Raw genomic sequence first — 23248 nt, forward strand, 5'->3', positions numbered from 1 at the left:
TCCTGCAGTGCTCTCACTCAACACTGGGCCGGTTTCAAAAGCTGTTGTCTCCATTCGTCACTCAGGCACCATAACATGAAAAAAAAAAAGCTCAGGTTGAAAAATACCAAACGTACCCTTTAACACACAATCTGCAACTGAAGCACAGGCACCAAAATGAGGACATACAGTCGGAACAAGTTGAAAAACCGTTCTGTCCCATATTCATAACAACGGAGTTTCTACCAGTTTGCTAACTCTGCATCAGAGCCTGTTTGTCGTCATAGCTCAGCACTTAGTTTCACTCCCAGCTTCTTTTCTCATACCAGAGTAGATAATGAGAACAAACCCTGCTAGATAGAATGAGATCTGGGAATAAATTCAGCATGGTTCACACATTTTTTATCTTGAGCGAGTCTAGATAGAAGGCTACTGTGTTGATTGGTTTGAGAGTGTGTAGATAAGAGATGATTTGGGCTCATACAGTACGTCTAGAGGAGATAATCTTTGACCTGATGCTGGCTGCGTTGTAACTGTTTCACCGCAACCAAATCTTATCAGCATTAAATTGATTTTTTTATGTTTTTGAGCTGTTTCAAAATACATTGTATTCCACACTATTTTAACAGAAAGCAGGAACATGAATCTGCCAGTGAACTACGAACAGACACGGAAACAGTTACAACACAACAGCCAAATGCAGCTTAAAGGGAAGCGCGTCTGAGGGTTTGAAGTGCTCTTGAAACCCCTAAATGGAATCTCGTGATGTTTTATTCATTGTTTCGGTGTCCTTTTACCCAAATGTTCCACAAAAATGTGACTTTGTGTAAATATTGGTGGCATTAAATGGGTTAGAACAAGAACGCATTTTAGTCGACACAGATTTTCAGTGTGAGCTGTGAAAACAAGAACACGGTCTGTTGAGATTGAACAGATTGTGAGTGAAGAAGTGCCACAGATTGATGATAAAAAACATTCCACCTGTACCTGCCTAGATTTGTCTTAACCCTCCAGTCTGACTGGACCTGAATGCAGATTTAATTGGAGTCATTTATTAACACACAATCTCCACATTTAAAATACGTGCCTCTTCATTTATCGCCAGTTTAGGACTTCCTGTCTGGCCTGAGGCACGTCCAGATGATGGAGCGGTATCGACCGTCTAGGCTTTTTATTGGGAAACACTGGTCTGACCTCTACTATGCAGTTAAATGACATTCCAGACGAGAGGAAAGAAAGCTTTAACCTCTAACCCTCTTGCAAAGCAGCAGAAAAACTTTAACAGATAAAACAGTGCAACACTTGGCAGCTTTGGAAGCTTTTGCTGTTCCAAAAAAAAAGACAAAAAACAACTTTTAAAAACCATATTTGTAGATTTTCTCAGCATTTGTCGTCTTTTCTCTGTGAAACCGATCTAGTCGTTGAAAGGTGGGATTTATTGTGCGCCCTCTTGGATATTTGTAATATTGTCACAGTGTTTCTGACATTGAAGGAACCACCACTATAAAGCAAATTTTTCTGCCACCATTTCTTTTTTGTACTTTCGGCCCCCCTGTGTTTTCCGGGGGGTCTGGGCTCTGTTTTAACCAATCACAGGAGCTTTGGGGCGCTGCCAGGTCTGGTTTTCCAAAAATGTCGGTAGCACGAAATTTTATTTGAGCTTAATCCTAAAGTGCGATCACACAGGAACGTCTCGCCATCACTAACTTTGGTTAAAATTGAAAAAAAAAACAGCGCAGACAAAATGTTGGAAGCTCTGTTACCATAGCAACGTAAACATTCTAAATGGGCCTCCTTTGTATTTCCTGTTGTGATGTTTGTTGTTTCAGTAGCTGACAGGAAGTAAACAGAGACCAAAGTGGTTGCCACAGCAACTGATGATGATTCTACGCCAGCTGATTTTAAGACTGTCAGGGATGTCAACACCACAGAGGGCGAACACCATCAGTATACTGCCGTTAAATCTAATGAACATGTAGCTGTTTGAAAATGCAGATAATAATTTGACTGATTTCTTCACAGTTGTGTCTCAGGCTTTGCAGCACAGATGAGTTAATACCAGCAGCTTTTTGTACTTTGACACCCGACAGAAACTTTGTAAAGGAACATTTTTGGAAAACCGACCCCAGCTGCCTCTTCGCTCCGTCTTTAGCCAACCAATGATCACTGGTAGGGTTTTTCTATCTAGCAGCTTCACTGTCTTGTGTCTCTCCCCACACACAGCCACTCCTCCCCCGTGTAACACTGTTTAAATAAAGGATTGTTATACTCTGACATGTCTCGGTCACATCATTTCTTTATCCATTTATTGGTTCATTTAAAAAACTAACCAGTCTCCAGTATTGTTGCACAGACAGTCTAATAATGAAACTTAGAGCTGTACAAAAATGATAATTTCAGGGTGACAGTTTCTCAAATTTAACGAGAGGGTGGAAAATAAATACAGCTCCAGGAGATGCCTGTAGCTTCATAATGATGTCAGAGAAGTTTAGAGACAGTTGTCTTAATAACTTCCAGATTTCCCTGAGGGTTTTAAACAAAAAGAATTTTCACAGATTTTATTATAACTAAGGATTTTAGTTACTTCTTAAGGCACCTTCATCCTGCCTGGGATATGTCCACGCTGGTCACGTGTCTCTGCACAGATACCCACGCTGACTGACAGCACTGTTTGAAACAGTCAGACGAGAGTTCATTTCAGCAGGTTTTGAGAGTCTGTTGTGTTGATGAGGTGTGTGTCTGCTGTCAGGTGTGAGAGTGCAACCCAACACTCCTCCTCCTCTGCGCTGTACTTCTGTGTATCTGCCTGTAGATGGCGCCTCTGTCTTGTGGAAACCCAGAAAGATCTGCCTCAACTGTGGATGAGAGGAAAGAAAGTCCCGATGAATGATTGAAACGAGTGGTTCTTAACCTTTTCGTGTAGAGGAGCCCTGAATGATTCAGTCACAGACCACTGTTTGATCAGAATCTGCACCAAGAACCTCCATTTGAAAAGACTTGGCTTGTTGGATGTAATTAAGACCAGAAGTTGAGGAGATAACCATGGAGGAACTGAAACCTAGTATCAGCATAGTCACTCATGACTCTTACCTACATTAGGCTCACTCTATGGTGAATTAAAAGGTGAAAAATAAACTATCCCCCTCGAGCTCCCACAAGGACCCCTGAGGGTCCATGGCCCCTGGTAGAGAGCAACCAGTCTAGATAAATGGGGCACAAAATACAAACTACATATATATGTATGTATATATTTGCTAGCCTACACAAGCAACATGGAAGTATGAAATGCTTTATAACTAGTTATAATTCAGCTGTTTTCCTTTATATGTTGCATTTTTACCAGTTAATTTAAACAGTAATAAATGACTGATTAGCTAGTGTTTAGGTGGAGATTGAGTTTAGGACTGTGAAGCTGTTTAACCCGAGGAAAATATAACAATTATTATTTCAATTTATTTTAATAATTTCTATTTTTCTAATGGCTCAGGTCACAGCATGTCAAACAGTCTGTGTGTTTTTCTGTAAAACCAATAGACCTGCTAGTGATCCTCATGTACTGCAGCTGGTGAGTGAATTCAAATATCTTTGTTGAGAAAACCTGTACAAAGCTACGATTCAATCTTGCAACTTTGCGACTCAGAAATCACACGTGTGCAGACGCTGCCAAGATGTTTCTACACTGATCTGAATACCAAGACGCTCACAGGCTCAACACCATAACATGTTGAAGCCACTGGAATCATTACACAAACAAGCACTTTAAACAACACAAGACAACACAAGACAACACAAGACAAGACACTTCCATCACTGCTCAATTCTTAAAAAAGAAAAGAGAAAGAGTCAGATTTTAGGTTTGGATGAGTCAAATAATAAAATATGCAAACTTTATGTGTTTGATACACAAAGTCTGTCATGACCACTTGCAGCTGATATCAGCAGAGGAACAAACATTGATCTTAACCTGAACTGTTTGATTTCGATCCAGTCAGCCTGGTCTGCAGAGGTTCAGTCAGAGGACTAAACACTTGCACATCTCTCAGTCATCAATAAACGATGGATGATTAATACAATGCACTACTGATTATGTGTCCTGCATGTTTTGCAGTGTTCTACATGTGTCACTGCTGCTCCTGTTCAAAGAGGTCTGTTTAACTGTATGCCCTGCTTGTTTGTTTGTTTGTTTGTTTGTTTGTGTTGTAGATAGCCTTGTGCAGCATCTCAGCGAAGGGACAACAGATGAAAAACAGCCTCTTTGCTAATTCTGGCATTTTTACACCACGTGTGTTTATTAATTATTAATTAGCACGGCCCCTGAAACTGAACTTTCTGCGCATGCGCATGAACAATCAATGGCGTCTCCCTCCTCGTCATGGCAGAGACCGTTGGTGGAGGTGACAGGTGTGACAGGTGTGACAGCAGGTAAAAATATCACACAGTTTAACTTAAAAACAAAAGTAACGTCACATACATTAAACTGACCATGAATAGTTTCCAGCTGAAAGCTAGAAGCAGGAGCTCGCGCTAGCTAACAGGCTAGTTCAAAATGTACCGCCTTGTTAGCAGATAGCTACTTTGCTAACATTTAAGCTAACGTTAGCTCTAAACATGTAAGCACCACAGTTAGCCTTACTGGATTAATAGTTTGCTTCTGTCCCGTTGTTTTGAACGATAAGAGTCTGTGTCACCTGCTAACGTTAGCATTACTGGATTAGCCTTCGTTACACATGACATTAAGCTAACATAAGAAAGAGGTCTCTGGCAGTGCCTTCACATGTTCCTATTGTCTCAACATGTGTGTGCTACTTTCAGTGCACCCTGTCGTGTTGTCTTGTAGTGTTACACTGCATTGATATTGTATTGATAACACAGGGTGTCTACAGGTGCTTAACATGTCAGTGTTACAACAGTGAGGCCTTAAAAGTCATTAAAAAGTCTTAAATTTGATTTTGTGAGGGCTTAACTACTGTAAACATTTTATTTCATTTATGCATTTTTAACTTTCTTTATGTGAAAATAAGTGAAGCCTTTCTGTGTAACAGTCCACACTTCTAATGTTACGAATCATTAAATAACTATAATACTGTCACTTTACTTGATACTTGCGCTCACCTGTTGGCAAAATTAGAGATGTACTGATGCCACTTTTTCCTTCCTGATACCGATTCTGATCCCTGAACCTTAGGTATCTGCCGATACCGAGTACTGATCTGATACCAGCACGTTAAAAATAAAAATGGATGGGATATGAAGTGTTGTATGTCTCAACTCCTAAAACTCTGTGTAAAATATTAAGAAATAAATACATAATAGTAGAATGTAGTGTTGCAGGGTATACTGGTGCCAGCGGTAGACTGCAGTACTAAAACACCACGGTACATATGATACCATAATGCTGGAGTACTGTAGTACTACAGTACCTCACGGCACCACTACTGTGGGATAAGTTCAAAGTCCAATCACAAGAGGTGAGTGTCCATGCACCGTCCAATAACAGCGCACGCTGGCCACCTGGCACTCAGTATGCTGCTGCAGTGGTTTGTATCCAGTGACATGTCAGGTATTAGCTGAGCTACTGAGTATCTTTGAGCAGTGAAAGTTACTATTTATTTATTTCTACTTGGAGGTTAGATTTGTTTATATATGCTACAGTGATTTGTTTTCCACAGAGCTCTACGGTGCGAGCATTTTACTCGCATTTGTGACTAAAAATAGTTTTGTGCGAGCACAAGAAATCATTCAGGAGCACGCTGTGTGAGTACAGATTTCAACCAGCAGCAGAAACTAAAGGTGAATCCTGCCGGTTGTGGGTTGAACGGGGGTCACAGACACAGACAGGAATACAGCGGAGCACTATGGCCACTGCAAGATAATGGCTTACCAGCAACAGAGAAGCCCGGCTCCAGGTCCAGTAATTTCCTCTTCTTGGTGTCATGACTGCCCAGTAGTACCTGAACAGCCGAGCCGTGGCGGCACACAGGTATGTGGCGTGTCAGAGCAGGTAACGGTCCACAAACCTCACCGCACTTTAGGGACTGTTCTTTACTTATGAAGGGACTGTTCTTTCCTTGTCAGCGGAGGAGGGTGGCTGGTTGATTTTTATTTTATTTATTTATTTTATTTTGATCCCCCCTATGTTAATCACTTATTGATGCTGTTTTTGAAGTATGAATAAGTCAGTAAGTAATTTATTCCATTGAAATATCATTGATGTATTATAGAAAAGTGATTTATCTTTTTATAAATGACAAAAGGCACATCTGCCTCATGTTTGCTGTGGTATCGTGATACTACTCAGAACTGTGATACTTTCACTGGTATCGTACCGTGGGTCCCAATTTTGTTACCGTGACAACACTCGTAGAATGAATGCCATAAAACTTTATTTTAATTATTATTATCCAGTGTTGACACAGATCAAGACACAGGTTAAAGTGCAGCCACATAATTTGCTAAAAAAGACATTTTAAAGGCTACAGTAGAATGCTTTTTAAACTCCGCTCTGTTTCCGTTTCGTTTGCCTGTAGTGTGCGTAATGACGTGAGGCATTACGTGGTATTTGATTGGTCATGGGCTGTACTCACTGATACCCAGGCCGATAACGCAATTTAGGCAGTATCGGAGGCATTTCCGATACTGGTATCGGTATTGGTACAACTCTAGGCAAAATGTAGACTTAACTCACTCTATGAACCATGTTCCTACATAACACTGACCTCTGCACAAGACCACATACTGCTTACCTGCAGTGCTTACCTGTGATGTTTAAACAAGTAAAATGTGATTTATTAAAACAAAGATGTCTTTAACAGGTCTTAATATGCACTAAATGTAACTGTGTGATACCTGTAGACACTCTGTACCTTTAGGCCACATTTAGAATAAGCTGCCCAGGGACTACTGATGAAAATAACTCATTAGTAGTAAATAAATGATTGAGTCACTTGTTGCTGTTTTGTTAGAAACTTCATAGAATGGCTTTTAATGTTTTCCTAGCTGTAGGGCCGCCCATGTGCTATGGTGAAGGTTGGATGTCTCCCACAAAAATCAACTGGAAAAAGGCAGCAAGGTGGACCACCACATACCTGAGTGAGTATACATTAGAAGTGCAGCAGTGTGATCGATAACTGATCAATTAACTGTAGCATCTGTCTCCCAGTGGTTTCAGGGCAGACGCAGACAGATTTCTCATCAAGTCAGTAAAACAGTGAACTCCTAAACGGAAAGTGTTTTTCTTTAATTTGAATACCAGTGAAAAATGCTGAACTGCAGGTGTAAGATTATACCTGTCCTAACTGATTATAATTGGCCTCTGAATAAACAGCAGAAGATGCACATGCACTCTCTGGCTTCACTACCTTGCCCATGACTCATTCCTACAGAAGAAGTTCATCCTCAGGTCATTAAAGAATTATCTTATCTTAATGATGACCTCATCTTAAAATCACTGCTGTAGTCACCATTTGGGTATTAAGATGACATAAGGACAGACTGTAAACTGAGAATTTGTAAGGGTATAATTTATTTTTAATTGCAAATTGGGGCTTATATTAAAGCTAAATAGCAAATATTACAAAAAGGTATTCTTAAAGCTGCCACTATATCCTGACAGCAGTGTGTGAGCTAGGTAGTCCAAAAACATCATGCTCTTCTGTCTCCTGAGGCCTCAGTCACACAGGAAGTGTTTTGCAGGTTGCAAACACGAGGCGCACCGCACTGCCTTTTTATTTAATTGAATGCCTTTTGTTTAAAAAAAATGCTTGTTGCGCCTTTTTATTGTTGCCAGGCAACCACCCCGTCACCTCCTCACCCTCACCTTCCCGAGTAATCAATCTACGATTCATTTTCATTTTGTTTTATTGTGTGTATCCTGCAGTAGTCAGTGTGTAGCTGCTGCCATGTTGAGGCAGAGGGTGCTGTCTGTAGCTCTGGTTGAGGGTGAGAGGCTGTCAGCAGATAAACAGAGATCTGTGTGGGTACATGAGACCCTAAAAAAGAGGCTGGATCATGGGGAGTACCACCAGTTGGTCCAGGAGCTTCTCCTCCATCATGGACGTTTACAGTACTGCACTTATCTGCTGTTTTCTATTCAGATGGTGCTAACTGTGCTTTGTAAAGTCGTATAGCTCTGGGTATCCAGCAACCACTACCACCAGTTTCTCCTCCATTGTTTACCAACTGTAAACCTGTTGTCATGACCACCACAGAAGCCCCGCCTCTCATCATCCAATTTGATATGGGGGGGAAAAAGCAGAGATGACGTGGGGTGCTTTTCTGCCCCGAGTTTAATGTTTTTTTTAACTCATGTTCAGAGTGCTCTGGCAACAATGCTGGGCGTCCAGAGCGTAACGCAAAAACAGCGAGCAGAAAAGCTTAAGTCTTGTTAAAAACGATTTCCAAAAGCTGCTTCCAGCTGCTAAAATGTTCGCTGTGTGATCAGGACCATTTGCAAGAATCATGAACAACAACCAATCAGAGCCAAGGAGACTCTAACGCAGCTGTCCGCCATGTCAGTTGCTGCTTGTGAGTTGCAGTCAAACTCGGCAGCGCTGATCAAATATGAAGTAAGATGTGTTACTGCACTGCCTGTGTCTCTCCTCGACTGTCAGAAACATAGTGTAGTGTACTGTATAGCTGTAAATTGAGTTTTGCTCCAGCTGCTGTGTGATGTTTTGTTTTATCTCGACTGTTTCCAACATGGCGGCCGGGTCACAAACTTTGTCATCTGACAGCATTATGAGGAGAGTGATAGGCAATGCAATAAAAGAATCTTGATTCTAATTTGATCAGTTTGACTGCAGTTCATGAGCAGTGATTGACATGATTGACAGCTTCTCTCTCTGAAGGTGACCTGTGATTGGCCAACAGTTCCCATCATGGGCTAGACATTGTGAAGCTGGAGGACAGAGCCCAGCAGAGGTCGTGCAGTCTACTGTTCTCTCCGTCCAGTTGAATTACAATATGTTCAAAGGTTATTGTAAGATGTTTTGCCCAGTGACGCCAGAAAGTCTACATAAAAGTATTCTTCACTTTCATACACCAGTGATATTGGGAGCAGATGATGAAAGTGGACCCATGATCTGTGCCTGGTGCGCCTGTGACTGAGTGTCTGTATTTGACGTCAAAGCGAATCATAAAGGGGTCGATGCTCCTATCACAACAGTGCTTGTTATCAGAGCACACACACAGATGAAAGAAAAGCGATTTCTCTGCTGTTTTCCTGCTTTGAAGACACTAAAACCTGCAGTAGCCCTCTTCAACACACACACACACACACACACACACACACACACACACACTGTATCTTTCACGTATGATTGCATACAAACCAGTCCAGTATCACTAATCATCTCAGTGATCAGTATCTTCAAAGTTAAATTTCGTTTCATCCTAAAAATGTCACTTGTGCCAAGTTCTTTATTCTCTTGTAACCTATTTTGGGTGTTTTTCATTATTTAGAGTGGAGCTCAGTTTCGGGGCCCGTAGACTTTTTTTTGTACCTGGGAGCGACATGAGCTGTCAGATATTGTTCAAAAGACAATGTGAGTATGAGACTTCTACAGAGACACCGCTGGTTGTCTGCGTATGTTCGGAGATACAGTGGTGCACCTCATGTTTTATTTAGCCGTGGATGTTGGTGTGAAATGAGAATATCTTCTGACATCAGCAGAAGGATGTATAGTGTACTTTTTTATGCTGCGACTTTTTACATGTAGTGAGTGTGTAATTATAGTACGTGTTGCCCTGGAGAAAGGCATCTCCCCTCAGTACTCATGAAGCTACACAGCACCATAGTAAATATAACATAGCAAGACATGGGCTGGACATGTAAAGTTAATGACATGCCTACCCTGTCTGAGTTTCCAGCTGAGGTAGATGATGAGTTGCAGCAGCAGCAGACAGACAGACAGGAACAGCAGCAGGCCAAACAGCCAGAGAGGAAGAAAGCTGTCCGTCTCTCCGTGTGTCTGCGCGATGGTCCGTCGCAGGAGCAGAGCCAAGTCAGCCCAGGGGCCACTGAGCACCTCCATACTGCTCCTGCATGGGAGGATGCAAATGAAGAAGAGAAGAGGTCAAGCTTAATGTGATGATATGATACCCGAGGCATGATCAGGTAACGCCTCAGTAAGCATTCATTCAGTGGTGTGAAGGTCAGAGGACATCAAGGCACCAAAATTAAAACTGGGTTGAGAATGTCCTGCAGTAAGACTGTGCGCTGTAAAACACAAGCAGACACTTGCTGCCTTTATTTTCAGTCATCTGCAGTAATTTGAGCATTCTAACAATGATTGTCAAATATGTACAAGCGTCACAGTGTGGCACACGTGGCCACTGTTCCTTTGAATCCATTAAGATTCACAGTTACAAGTGAAAAGGGGAAATAATGTAGTAGTGTCACATTACTGGGATACTTCACTGATTTTAAACCAGGTCTGTGTCACCGAGGGGATGGGACAGCGAAGGCATGACCCCACCCTACTCTGCCATACTCTGCCTCTGATTGGCTTATCCTGATATCCTCACCCTAACCAACCTAACCAACGTAGCAGCAAGTACTAGCTAATCAGAGGGAGAGTAGGGCAGGTCATGCCTTCGCTAATCTAGGGAACGCAAATGTGTGTGTGCAGATGAACGGTGTTTGGCTCCCCCCCCTGCCAGGATTGACTGGAACTCACCGCCTGTGAGACGCTGATGGAGGGGTGGGGAGATCTGGGAGCTGGCAGTAAGGGGGAAAGCCAGACACTGTTTTTCTGCCCACACTCTCCACATCACGGTGACACAGGCCTCGTTAAAAACCAGCCAAGTATCTCTTTATGTGGAGAAAAATCTGTGTCATCTTCATCACTAATCAGATTTTTTGTTTTCAGTGGTGATGACAGATATTTTTAATGTCCTTTAACATGTGGTGTGAGACCATTTAAAGGAGCTGTTAGTGACACTCAGAGTGTATCTGTGCTTCAATCAATCTAATCAGTCAAATTTTATTTGTCACATGGAAGTAATATGTGGTACAACTCCAGTTAAATGGGATCAGCTCCTTTAACTTGTGCACTGTGATTTAGTCCATTTTTGCATCTTCTTACATCACTGGCTACGGTTCCATGATGGCTTCTCACTCAGAATGAAATAAATCTGAATGAAATCATTCTGAATTAAAGTCTTTCCAGGTAGTTTACATGAGAAATATTCATTCTGAATGAGGGTTTACACAGAGATCAGTTTAATCGCCTTTATTCAGGTCTGCGCAAGGTTTGGGGCAGGGAACGTTTCTGATTGGATAGGGGGCGGGGTGGATGTTACGTGTTTACGTTTACCGGAAGAAAACACTGTAGTCCTCGCTCCGGATAACAAGATGCTTGACGACGCCGTTCTTAGTGCCTTTTTCGGGCTTGTTTTGCTTATATTCTTGAAGCAGCAGTACGACAACAACCTTGTTCTGCTAATGCTTCGTCTGTTGAGGAGGAGAAGGGAGGCAGAAGGTCGAAGAAGGGAGATAGAAGACCGTGCTGTGGAGAATGGAAACCAGTGAGTGCAACGAGTCCGACTGCTCTATCTCAGCCCGTTGCTATGCACGCTATATACGTCATCGCACCAGAAGGACAAGGAAACGAGCATGTGCAGAAAGACCGGAATGAACTTAAAGAGGAATGAGTGTCTACAAGTGCGAGAAATTCTTTCATTGGGAATTAGAAACAGAATATTCCAGCCCCTTACATCGGATTGAATTTTCAGTCACATTGGCCATTTTCATTCTGAATTAGGTGTTTACAAGATCACTTTTAATAGGAATGAACTTTCTTTCTGAATGAAAAGGGAATTAAAGTGTCCATGTGAACACACGGATTGTCTTATACCTTATAACTGTTCATGACTCCTGGTTGTGGAATGATTTAACTACCGACACATGCCGACCTCAATAAGACGATCCGTCGCTCTTCCTAAACATGGCAGCGCCACACTGCAGTCGCCTCTGCATGGAGACATATTACAGCAGTTGTCCACAGCTGGACAACAAACCTGACGTTCTTAAACACACACTAGTCCTTATCCACCGTAAAGCATACTCCTCTCCTTCACAGGCTGAGCTAGGATTGTATGCACACAGCTCTCAACATGGCTGAGCTTTCAGCTAGCAGCTAGCGGTGCTAACAGTGCTAACAGTGATAACAATGGCAGTGTGCTAACAGTGTTAATGTGGTTAATGTGGTGCTGCACCGTATGAGAACAGTGTACAGCGGCTGTGATTAGCTAGCTGGTAGGACTCACATGCACTAACATGCATGCATTGCCAGACTGTTTACTACAACAAAGAACAGAGGAGCTTGGATTACAACACTCACAAAGGGGGGCGTGACTTCAGTCTCTGCTCAGGACTCCATGACTCCACTATATCTCAACATAGCTAACAGTGGTTTGCTGCTATAGTAATGCTCTTAATGTCACATAGAGAACCTTTAAGGACTCATCTCTCATCATGCAGTTCAGTCTAGCGGTTGATTTTGAGTCAACATTTTTATCACAACATTCATTTCAACCATATAACCCAGCCCTAAGTCAAACACTGAGGTAAAGCACTGCAGCAGAGGTCGTTGTAGATTTTGTTAACGGTAAAGTTGTATGTGTCATGTCCTTAAAGTTTTAATGGAACAGAAATAGCACACTCAGAAACACAGTCTTAAGTAATTAAAACTACAGCAGATGGACAGTTATTGGTATATTTCAGAAGATCTACTCACCGTCTTCAGGTTCCCCGGAGAGACAAGTTTAAATGGATGTAGGTAGGAATGACCTCCAGATGGCTGCCAAATATGATCAGTGAGCTAATGCACAGTTGTCATGACAGCTGTCTGTGCTGATGTGTATCTTCTTCACCAGCCAGGAATTAAATGGAAGTCAAAGGTGACGTTTTCACGATGGCTGTCACATAACTTTAAGACTTAAAAGCTTTAAAGTTCAGTCAGCGTCAGTGTATGACATCAGGTTTCACTGCTGAAGGTAATAATCCAAAGAATAATTCCTCATGGAGTAAAGATGGCTGCTTCAGTCCAGAGGTAACGGCTGTGATTCGATTAATGCTCTCGTCTTTTATGACTGTCTGTCTTCTTTATCTGACTCTTCAGTTCTCCCTCATTGGCAGGAACCTCTGTTGTTGTTGATGATGTGAACTTTGCACTCTTTCAACAGTCAAACCTTGTGATTGCTAAGAAGATTAGCAATACTGGCCAGTTCAGTGTGTGTGTGTGTGTGTGTGTGTGTGTGTCTGTAAGTGTGTGTGAGATACAGTACAGAGGTTTGGAGTGTAGTGCTGGGGTTTACTGCAGGTTTCAGTTTACTCAAAGAACAAAACAAACTGATACTGTTTTGCCCTGTGTGTGTGTGTGTGTGTGTGTGTGTGTGTGTGTGTGTGTGTGTGTGTGCGTGTGCGCGCGCGCGCGCATTGGGACCTCCAGTAATGCTATGATCGTTGAACCTTAGACCTTTGTGCTCATTGTGTCATGAAACACACACTACTCACTGACACACACAAACACACTTTTTCCTGCTCTGATTGGAAGTCGTTGTCTCTCCCTCTTTTCTTCTGTCTGTTCTCTTTCTCTTTCTTTGCTTTGTTTATCTTCACCAACAGACACTGATACTTCTTGATCGGTGGTGGTATTGATTACTTTAAAACACTACTGATAGCATCAGCCGTGACTTTATTGTTACAACAACATGAGGAGAAACAACAGTCAGTATGATAATCAAGCTTAAATCCACACTGCAGTGATACCCAAGGATGTAATATGTTTAATGCATGCAGATATTAGGTGGCTTCATCACCCCATATTAAACCTTGAACTGAAGAAAGGATGTTGGACTGTAAGAGCTGATTCTCAGGATGGACATTTCCCCCAGTACATTAGTCACAATGCATTTGACAGGACCCCAGTGTGTGTTAACTACACTTAATTTCCTTGAAGGGAAATTTTGGTTATTTCAACCTGTCTCCTATCGTCCTAAATTTGTTTCAAGTGACTAGTGACATCAAAATAATAGTTAGCATGTTAGCCGTTAGCCTAGATACAGCCGGGGCGCATAGTAGCGTCAGACCTGTTAAAACATAAGTGAACGGGCAACCTTCAAGTGCAAAGTTAGTCCACTAAACAAGCTTTTTCTCCACAAAGACCGCCTCATATCGTTAGGATAAATGTCAGAGAACATATAGAAAACCACATGTAAACATGTTGTCTTACCTTACCGGTGTGCTGCCATGTTTGTTTACCATCTAGCTCTGCTTTCCAAAGCGCGGCCGAAATATCGCGAGAACAAGCAGCAACAGCTCGCCAGATGTATTTCGGCCGCGCTTTGGAAAGCAGAGCTAGATGGTAAACAAACATGGCAGCACACTATTATTTTGATGTCACTAGTCACTTGAAACAAATTTAGGACGATAGGAGACAGGTTGAAATAAACCCAAATTTCCCTTTAAGGTCAGAGGCCACACCATGAATTGGACATGGCTCTGACTTGTCGAAGCACGGACACAGGACCTGTGGGGGTGTCTCGTGGTGTCTGGCGCCAGGCGTGGACCCTTTGAATCCTGTGGGTTTGAGGCGGGATACTGGCATAACCCATGGATTCTTGATTAAATTGGGATCTGGAGACTTTGGAGGCCAGGCTGACACCTTGAGCTTTTTGTCACATTCCTCGTACATTCCCGAGCAGTTTTTCCAGTGTAGCATGGCACGTTGTCCAGCTGGGGCGCCACTGCTATTGAGGAGTGCTGTTGCTATGAGGGGAGAACACTTAGTCTACAGTGATGTTTGTGTGGGTGGTGAGTGTCAAGTGGCATCCACATGAATGCTCAAACCCAAGGTTCCCAGCGGAGCATTGCATTGTAATGAGATGATCAAAGTTATTTTCTTCTGTCAGTGGCTTTAATGTTTAAGCTGACATGTCATCTTTTAAGTTGATAAGACAAACCTGTGCGCTAACAGTTGCTTATTTTCCTCATCCAACAGACATGGAGCAACATCAGCATTCGGTTGGAGTCGTGTTTCTGACAACCTGGTGAATGTAAGTCTAATATTCACTCTCCTTTCAGCTTCATTTTGGTTTCTACCAACGTCTCTTGAGCTGCTAAATGCTCCACAATGAGGTGAAGGACGCTGTAAAGCTCAGCAGAGTCACACGATAATTCTCTGTAGGCTCCACATATGGTCATACAGTTACACATAACATACTGCACCACTGAGCTAGCTGATGTTTCAGCTCAGCTGAGGAGGACGCCATTAATGTTTGTATCTTGTGTCACACGCATAAGCCTCTCATCCATTGGTAGACGCACACCTCCTCCTTAATGGTGATATGGCTGGCAGGTGTAGTTTGGTACAAAGGAAATAGTTCCTACATGAAACTGCTCACAACAAGGTCTGTGGATTATCTTGAGTACCATGGTCATGATTTCTGTAAAGAGACACTGATGTTGAAATCATCTAGATCGATAAGCACCATAGGTAAGAGGAGGAATATATATTACTGATTTTGGGGTGAACTGTCCCTTTAAGAAAGAAAATGTTGCTAAGAGTCTTTATACACGAGTGGTCAAACCAGATGTTTTCACCTGCACTTTTATTTGACCCCGTCTCAACAGGCTAACAAGCTGGCAGGAAACCAAAAGTTGTTTGCTCTGAAGTCCCTGAGAACATCAAGAGACTCTTGTTTTATATTTGCAGCCAACGCATCTTTGTTCTCACTTAGAGAAGCAGCCAGTATCCCTGCGTGCCCTCGGTGCAGTCTGACTGTCACTCACTCAGATGTGAGCATCAGTGCTGTTGTCACGTGGAGACTCATTTAAACACAGTATTCTTCTCTCAGGGGAGAGAAAGCAGGCATTAGGTGATAAAATCACAGGCGTAATTCGGCTCTGGCTGGTGAGAACTGCTGGCTAATTGACTGATGCTGTCATCAACATCAATAGAATTGATCAGCTTTGTTGTTTCTGTGATTGATCAGGAGATAATGGGTTTATTTTGGGAGAAACAGTGTAGGTGTGTTTTGGTCTTTATGTTTATGTGCTGTTGTCTGATTGACTGGGGCATAATGGAGCTATTTCTGGAGAATGCAAACACACCCATCACTGTGTGTGCGTGTGTTTCGGCTTTATGTTCAAAGAAATAATTAGCTAGGGATCCGTATTCTTCCGTGTGTGTGTGTGTGTGTGTGTGTGTGTGTGTGTGTGTGTGTGCTCTCTCATATTGATCAGTTTGTGGAGGCTTGTGAGAGAGAGACAGAGGCGTCTTTGAAGTTGTCATAACATCCAAGTTTTTTGTGTGTTTTTATGTTTTGGTTTGATAAGTTTTATTTTCTTGATTTAGTTGACTTAATATTGCAAATTGGCATCTTTAATTAAATCAACAGAGTGAGAAATTAAAACAGAGCAAATGAATAAGAAGCACTGTTCATTATTTATTAAACATGACTGATGAAACATTTAAGTGGCTCTTATGAAAAGAGGAAGTGAAACTCTAGTTTAAAATCTCTTGGAAAATCTCCTCTGAGCAGCCATAACTCTGGCTAAATGTTTCCTCCAGATCAGATTAGACTTATTCCCAGATGCCTGGGAGGAATTTTGGATCATTTTGCAAGCAACGAAATAGAAAGCAATGGGCTTGTTTTTGGTTTCTTTGCAGCACCAGTGTTTCTGTCAGCCTAACAAGCCTATCAGTCACTTTGCTTCTCCCTCGTTATCTCTCATTTTCTCATGTGAACTGTGACTTCCAAAGCACTCATGGATACAGCCCAGCAGTCAGAAGAAAATGTTGGCCTTGTACATATCTGCAAATCACGAATATGTTACATTTACACGTTTAATGCGTATCATAACAACATCTACAGTGACATGTAACATAAGCTGACTGTCATCGGGAGGTAAAGGGAACGATGGATGGCATGTTACCTGAGCGATACGGCTGCTAAGCTGCATATTGCAGACAATAGTTCTTGACCAACAAACAACAACACTGGTTGTTATTTAGTGAGTCATCATTGTGTTTCCTTCAGCTTTTTAGGGTCCAGTCGTGGGTGTTTTGTAGCAACCCCTTGGTGTGTTTCCATCAACTTTTTAGGCTCCAGTCATGTGTGTTTTTGTAGCGACCTGATGGGGTGTTTCAGTCATCTTTTAGGCTCCAGTTGTGAGTGTTTTTTTTTTTTTTTTTTAAGATGTTTTTGGGGGCATTTTAAGCCTTTAATGTATAGGACAGACGAGCGTGAAAGGGGAAGAGAGAGAGGGAGTGACATGCAGCAAAGGGCCACAGGCTGGAGTCGAACCCGGGCCGCTGCGGCAACAGCCTTGTACATGGAGTGCCTGCTCTACCACTAAGCCACCGACGCCCCTGTTGTGAGTGTTTTTGCAGTGACCTGACGTGTTTCTGTTGGCCTTTTAGGCTCCAGTTGAGTATGTTTTGTAGTGAGCCATTGGTGTGTTTCCGTCGGCTCTTCAGGCTCCAGTAGTGGTTGATTGTGTAGCGATCTGATGGGGTGTATCTAGGGATGCACTGATCCACATTTTTTCACTTCCGATCCCAATACCTGAATTTAGATATCTGCCGATACCGTTACTATTCCGATACCAGTGCTCTGTTTGCTTTAATATTATTATCATTATTGTTGATTTTATATGAGGCTGTAATAAACTCCTCTCTACAGGCAAGTATGATATGTACGCATGTATGCATGTATGTCCCAAAAGGCAACTTGAGGTAAGTACAAGGTCAGAAAAGCAGGAAATCCTGTTCACAGGAAAAATCCCATCCTGAAAACAAATATGCAGCTGTAAGGTTTTCAAATTGATTGTCAATATTTATTAAATTCCAAGACAGTGTCAAACTACTAGTGCAATATACACGACCAAAAAACAAAAATATACCTGTCGTATTAATCTGAACAGCACAGATACAAATCAAGTAGACATTACTATGTACTAGTGTTGTCACGGTAACAAAATTGGGACCCGCTGTACGATACCAGTGAAAGTATCATGGTTCTGAGTAGCATCACGATACCACAGCAAAAATGAGGCAGATGTGCCTTTTGTCATTTATAAAAAGATAAATCACTTTTCTATAATACATCAGTGATATTTCAATGGAATAAATTACTTATTGACTTATTCATACTTCAAAAACAGCATCAATAAGTGATTAACATGGGGGGGATCAAAATAAAATAAATAAAAATCAACCAGCCCCCCTCCTCCCCTGACAAGTAAAGAACAGTCCCTAAAGTGCGCTGAGGTTTGTGGACCGTGAACGGGTCGTTTCTCCTCTGACACGTCACATACCTGTGTTCGGCTGGCTCGGCTGTTCAGGTACTTCTGGGCAGTCATGACACCAACGAAGACTTATTGGTCCTGGAGCTGGACTTCTCTGTCGCTGGTAAGCCGTTATCTTGCGCCGCAGAGCACTATGGCCGCCGTATTCCTGTCTGTGTCTGTGACCCCCGTTCAACCCACAACCGGCAGGATTCACCTTTAGTTTCTGCTGCTGGTTGAAATCTGTACTCACACAGCGTGCTCCTGAATGATTTCTTGTGCTCGCACAAAACTATTTTTAGTCACAAATGCGAGTAAAATGCTCGCACCGTAGAGCTCTGTGGAAAACAAATCACTGTAGCATATATAAACAAATCTAACCTCCAAGTAGAAATAAATAAATAGTAACTTTCACTGCTCAAAGATACTCAGTAGCTCAGCTAATACCTGACATGTCACTGGATACAAACCACTGCAGCAGCATACTGAGTGCCAGGTGGCCAGCGTGCGCTGTTATTGGACGGTGCATGGACACTCACCTCTTGTGATTGGACTTTGAACTTATCCCACAGTAGTGGTGCCGTGAGGTACTGTAGTACTACGGTACTCCAGCATTATGGTATCATATGTACCGTGGTGTTTTAGTACTGCGGTCTACCGCTGGCACCAGTATACCCTGCAACACTACTATGTAGCATTCATCATATCATTCCAGCAGACAACATGAAATACATATTTTACATGCTGGATTGGATCAGCTCCATCCCCAGGTGTATCCCTCGGCTGTTTAGGCTCCAGTCATGGGTGTTTTTGTAGTGACCCGATGTGTTTCCAGCAGGTTTTTAGACTCAAATTGTGGGTGTTTGCTGGTGATGCAATGGCGGGGATAGTGCCATGAAGAGCAATTTTTTACAGAGCAATTGCAGCCAGGATTGTGCCTCCTCCATATAAGGCGTTTCATTTCCTGACCATAGCCAAGTAGTTATTGTGCCTAAACATAGCCACATGTTCACCAAAGAGTTGGTGAAAGTTTCCATTACAAAATAACATGCAAATGTAACATATTCTTGGTTCGCAGAGACGTTCAATGCCAACATTTTTTCTGGTGATTAGGCTGCATAGATGTTAGTAGGATTTGCAGTGCATGTACAGACACACAAACAGGACCATACTTGTGTCAGTCATTTACTGATAAGCTTTTGCAAAACAAAATGAGTCAATAAAAGCAGAAAGAAGCTGCTGCATCTGTGAAGGATGAAGATTTGGGAATAGTGGTGGGGAGGTAGGACAGAGTTTGTCCTCAGTGTTGATCTCGACACTTTGGGACTTTTATCTGATCGTACTTTGATGTCAGCCTGCTGTGTGTTCTCCAGGTGCTCATGTTTTTGTTTGCAACACTGAGAATCAGAAATTCTCCCTCGTCTTTCTGTCTATCTGCTGGTATGGTTACGAGGCAGCAGCATACACTTTGATAAGTGTAGTTGTTTCTGTGTGTGTGTGTGTGTGTGTGTGTGTGTGTGTGTGTGTGTGTGGTCTGATGTGTGGGTGGTTGTCTGTGTACGTCGTCAGCACTGTGGGAAAGGATTCTGTGTTTCATTGATTGTACACTGAGATGAATCCTCAACTTTCTGTTTCTCTCTCGTGGCACCACGGCTGTATAATTGGTAGGAAACAGAAAATAAAAAACTACTCCTGTCAAACACATAAAGAGAAATTTCCTGTGTGTGATTGTTGCACATACATGCACAAGCCTTTAAGACCTGGGTTAATGTAGATGTTTATGTGTTTGAAAATGTTTTTGGTCATGCTATGCAGCTTCAGACACCACTAATTCACATCACTGCACTGAGCAGAAAATGTCTGGAATGCTGTTTAATCATGTAGGAAATGTCACATTTTGTATCTCCCACAAGACTTGCAGCTCTGTTATCTCCTCGCTGTAAAGTTTGTTCTATATTACATTATGAAAAGTGCATGTCTAACTCAGACTTGCTTTTCATCAGGATTCAGAAAGTTGCAGTAATCTAATATAGAGGAAGTTTTAAAGGCTGCAGATAATAGTGTTGCGAGTCCTTTGGGAGATGGAAATCTTTTTTTTTGGCCGTCTGTAATTACTGTTTGCTCGCAGAAGTCGACAATATGCTGCAGGAAAAGTTATGTATTTCAGCTTTGAAGTGCAAATATGTTCCATCGTGTTTAACAGCTTAGTCATGCCCCCGGCCATTGTTTCAATAAATAGTCAAGTCATTTAGTATTCATATTAAAAATCAAGTTATTATTTATCACAGTATTACAACAGTTTGTGTTTGAAAGAGGCAGAAGTGTGATTTTTTTTGGTTAGCGGTTTGTTTGTCTTACCGGCTGTTTATCCATCCATTTGGCTGTTCATTCTAGTATAGCTTCTCTGTGTTTGACGTCATACGTCAGTGCTGGCCAGATGTAGGGCAGGCAGCTGGAGGCAACAACGACCAACACAGCACAAATGCCGATGATTTGGGCTGTTTATATCCAATCAAACAAATTGGGGGGAAACAATTTTCTTCCAAGTCCTAAAAATAGTTCTATGTAAAGGGGAGAAGTTGAAAAAATTCACAGAGAAACAGCAGCGGATGTGGGACGCCGTCTTAGGGCCCTGACACACCAAGCTGACGATCCGCTGTTGGTTATTGTTGGGCTGTCGGTCTGCCGCCATAGACTGTGTACCACACCGTTGGCACTGTTTGGCCCTTGTTGGCTATTGTTGGCTGATTCAGTGTGTTAAATCAGCAGCAGAGCCCGTTGGTGAATGAAATCTCTCTGATTGGCACGAGAGAGACGGAAGTGAGGAAAGTAAACAAACAGCTGAAGTCAAGAGGGTGTGAGACTGAAACAAACTTGTTAATATTAGGTAAGATTATTTTTCTTTAACCATTGAGCTCTTAAGCAGAAATGGTTTGTGAATGTTTGTGTTGTTATATGCTAGTGCACGGTACATTTTTAAACATGCTAACTGGCTAACTAGTGTCTTGAACCTGGCCTGTCGGTCTGGTTTTCCTTTTCGAGTTACGAATACAGACGACCTGTATGGAGAGTTGTTTTCTCTTACACAGGCACAAAGTATTCGAGTGAGCTGGCCGTTGGCTGTTATCTTTGCAGTGTTCAGTGCAACTTTTTGCCTGAGACACAGGAGACACGAGGCGATGCAACAGTTGCCCTTCGTTGCCACTAGTTCTTTGAAGTCAGTTTGATGTGTCAGGGCCTCTAAGTCTGGAGGGCAGTGAACTAATGTCAAATGTTAACGTTAAAGCGTTGCGTTAAACATATCTTGAGGTGGTGTCGTCATGAAGTTACAATATCCCCTGACAACTTCTCCATGTTATTTAGCCAAGACCCAGACTTTAACAGCAGTTCACCAGACACCTGGAAACGGTTGACCTTGTAGGTAGAGAATCGTAGGTTAAGTCAGCTAGCCAGTAGCCTGACACCAGCATTGCAACCAAGTTCAGAGTTGTAATATAAAATGACAGCTATTGTTGAGGATGTTACTCACAGCATTGGCTCAGTACTACTTTAGTTCGGAGGTCATGGATCCAACTGCACACAAAGTGGTGACAGTCCACTAGACACTTGTATGTCTTCATCTGGCTCACCTGTAGTACTGTAGGCAGTCTGTCTTGTCAAGTTAGTAAAAAACACTTAATTTTGAAGTGCAGTGAATTTCCAGCACAGAGCTTTTATTTTGAAGTGCCGTGTCCTGCTGTAGAGTGAGTGACTAACTGACTAATACTGTACAGAGACACCAGACTAGCTCGGCCACATGGCCAAACCCAAGTATGATGCTGAATATATTAAACTGTGGACCTTGAACTAATTACTAAGAAGAAATCTGAACCCCGTGGGTGGACCAGTTGGAAACCACTGGTTGAGAGGATGATGTCATTTTTACTGATGATTAAGTCCATACCAGGCAAATTAGTCAAGTTGTGGGGAAAATTGATTTTCTTTGTTTTGTATGGATCATATATCATAGATCATATTGACAATAACATGGATTTATCACCTCCTGCCCTCCATCTGAATTTCATGCATCATAGAAGCGACTAATTGCAAACAAGCTATCTGAAATGAATAGTTGATTAATTGATAGGTCAGTCATCAGAATTACCATCTATTATATCTGACTGTATGATTCCTGATGTATACCTGTATGTATACACTCAGTTTAATACATGCAGTAGGAAACAAACACATGGAAATGATCACTACACACATTGTAATGAGCTTTTACCTCTCTTCTTTGCATGCATCTATTCATTTTGAAAGAATTAATGAATTTACATCCGACCAGTCATTTTCTAAATCCAGTTATCCGTATTCATTTACAACTCCTTCATTAGACGAGCTTCTCCTGGGTTTTGGCCTGTGCCTGGTTCATGTCCTCTGCAGCAAAGTTGACTTATTTTTCTCCTCAGTTGAATCACATGTATTTGGATTCATGCTCGAGCTGCTGAATGTTGTTGGTGTCATTGGGTAGGTGTTCCAATCAATGGTCTGTCCAGTTATAACATATAATACCGTGCTCTGTGGCAGTCCATTATTAAAAGATGAGGGGAGACACTCTCACTGCTTTATCTTCTAATTAGCACACACAGTTGGCAGGAGGCTGTCAGGAGGCCGCCGGGAATACACAGACTCCTGGATGGTCTGTGATACATCTGAACGAAAACAGATTGGAGAAGCGCAGATGCTACAGAGCGCTCAGGTCAAGTCACGTGTTGCAGTGCATTTACGCTCAGGAGAAAACAAGGAGATGATGTTGGAGATGGAGTGATATACTGTAGAGACTGAGACGGCAAATCAGAAGAGAGCAGAACTGCAACAATTAATTGACCAGTGGAGTGACAAAATGAAAGTTCCTGTGAAACGGAAGTTAGATCACCTTATGCTGACGGGTGAGAAGTTACTGGAGGGATTTAAATCAATTTGTTTGCACTTGCT

General features: G+C 42.2%; 1 protein-coding gene and 1 long non-coding RNA gene across 4 annotated transcripts in view; one reads left to right on the top strand and one right to left on the bottom strand.

Annotated features, from left to right (window-relative positions):
• Window positions 1-2068: 2068 nt before the first annotated feature.
• Window positions 2069-13227, bottom strand: LOC125896622 (uncharacterized). The gene is made up of 3 exons (XR_007450304.1): window positions 12717-13227; window positions 9830-10017; window positions 2069-2834 (listed from the first exon to the last, which is right to left on the bottom strand). It is a non-coding gene; the product is annotated as an uncharacterized LOC125896622 (long non-coding RNA).
• The window catches only part of tmem244 (transmembrane protein 244), a 146326-nt gene continuing 127404 nt past the window's right edge, over window positions 4327-23248 (top strand). For 2 of the 3 annotated variants that reach the window (XM_049589300.1, XM_049589301.1), the window contains exons 1-3: window positions 4327-4401; window positions 6976-7068; window positions 14982-15036. The gene's annotated coding sequence lies outside the window, so the exon portion shown is untranslated. Of the gene's footprint in view, window positions 4402-5588; window positions 5960-6975; window positions 7069-14981; window positions 15037-23248 lie in introns of those variants that run through there. The other variant, XM_049589302.1, reaches the window with a different exon arrangement.

The sequence above is a fragment of the Epinephelus fuscoguttatus genome, linkage group LG11, assembly GCF_011397635.1.
Source record: "Epinephelus fuscoguttatus linkage group LG11, E.fuscoguttatus.final_Chr_v1".
Lineage (NCBI taxonomy): Eukaryota > Metazoa > Chordata > Actinopteri > Perciformes > Serranidae > Epinephelus > Epinephelus fuscoguttatus.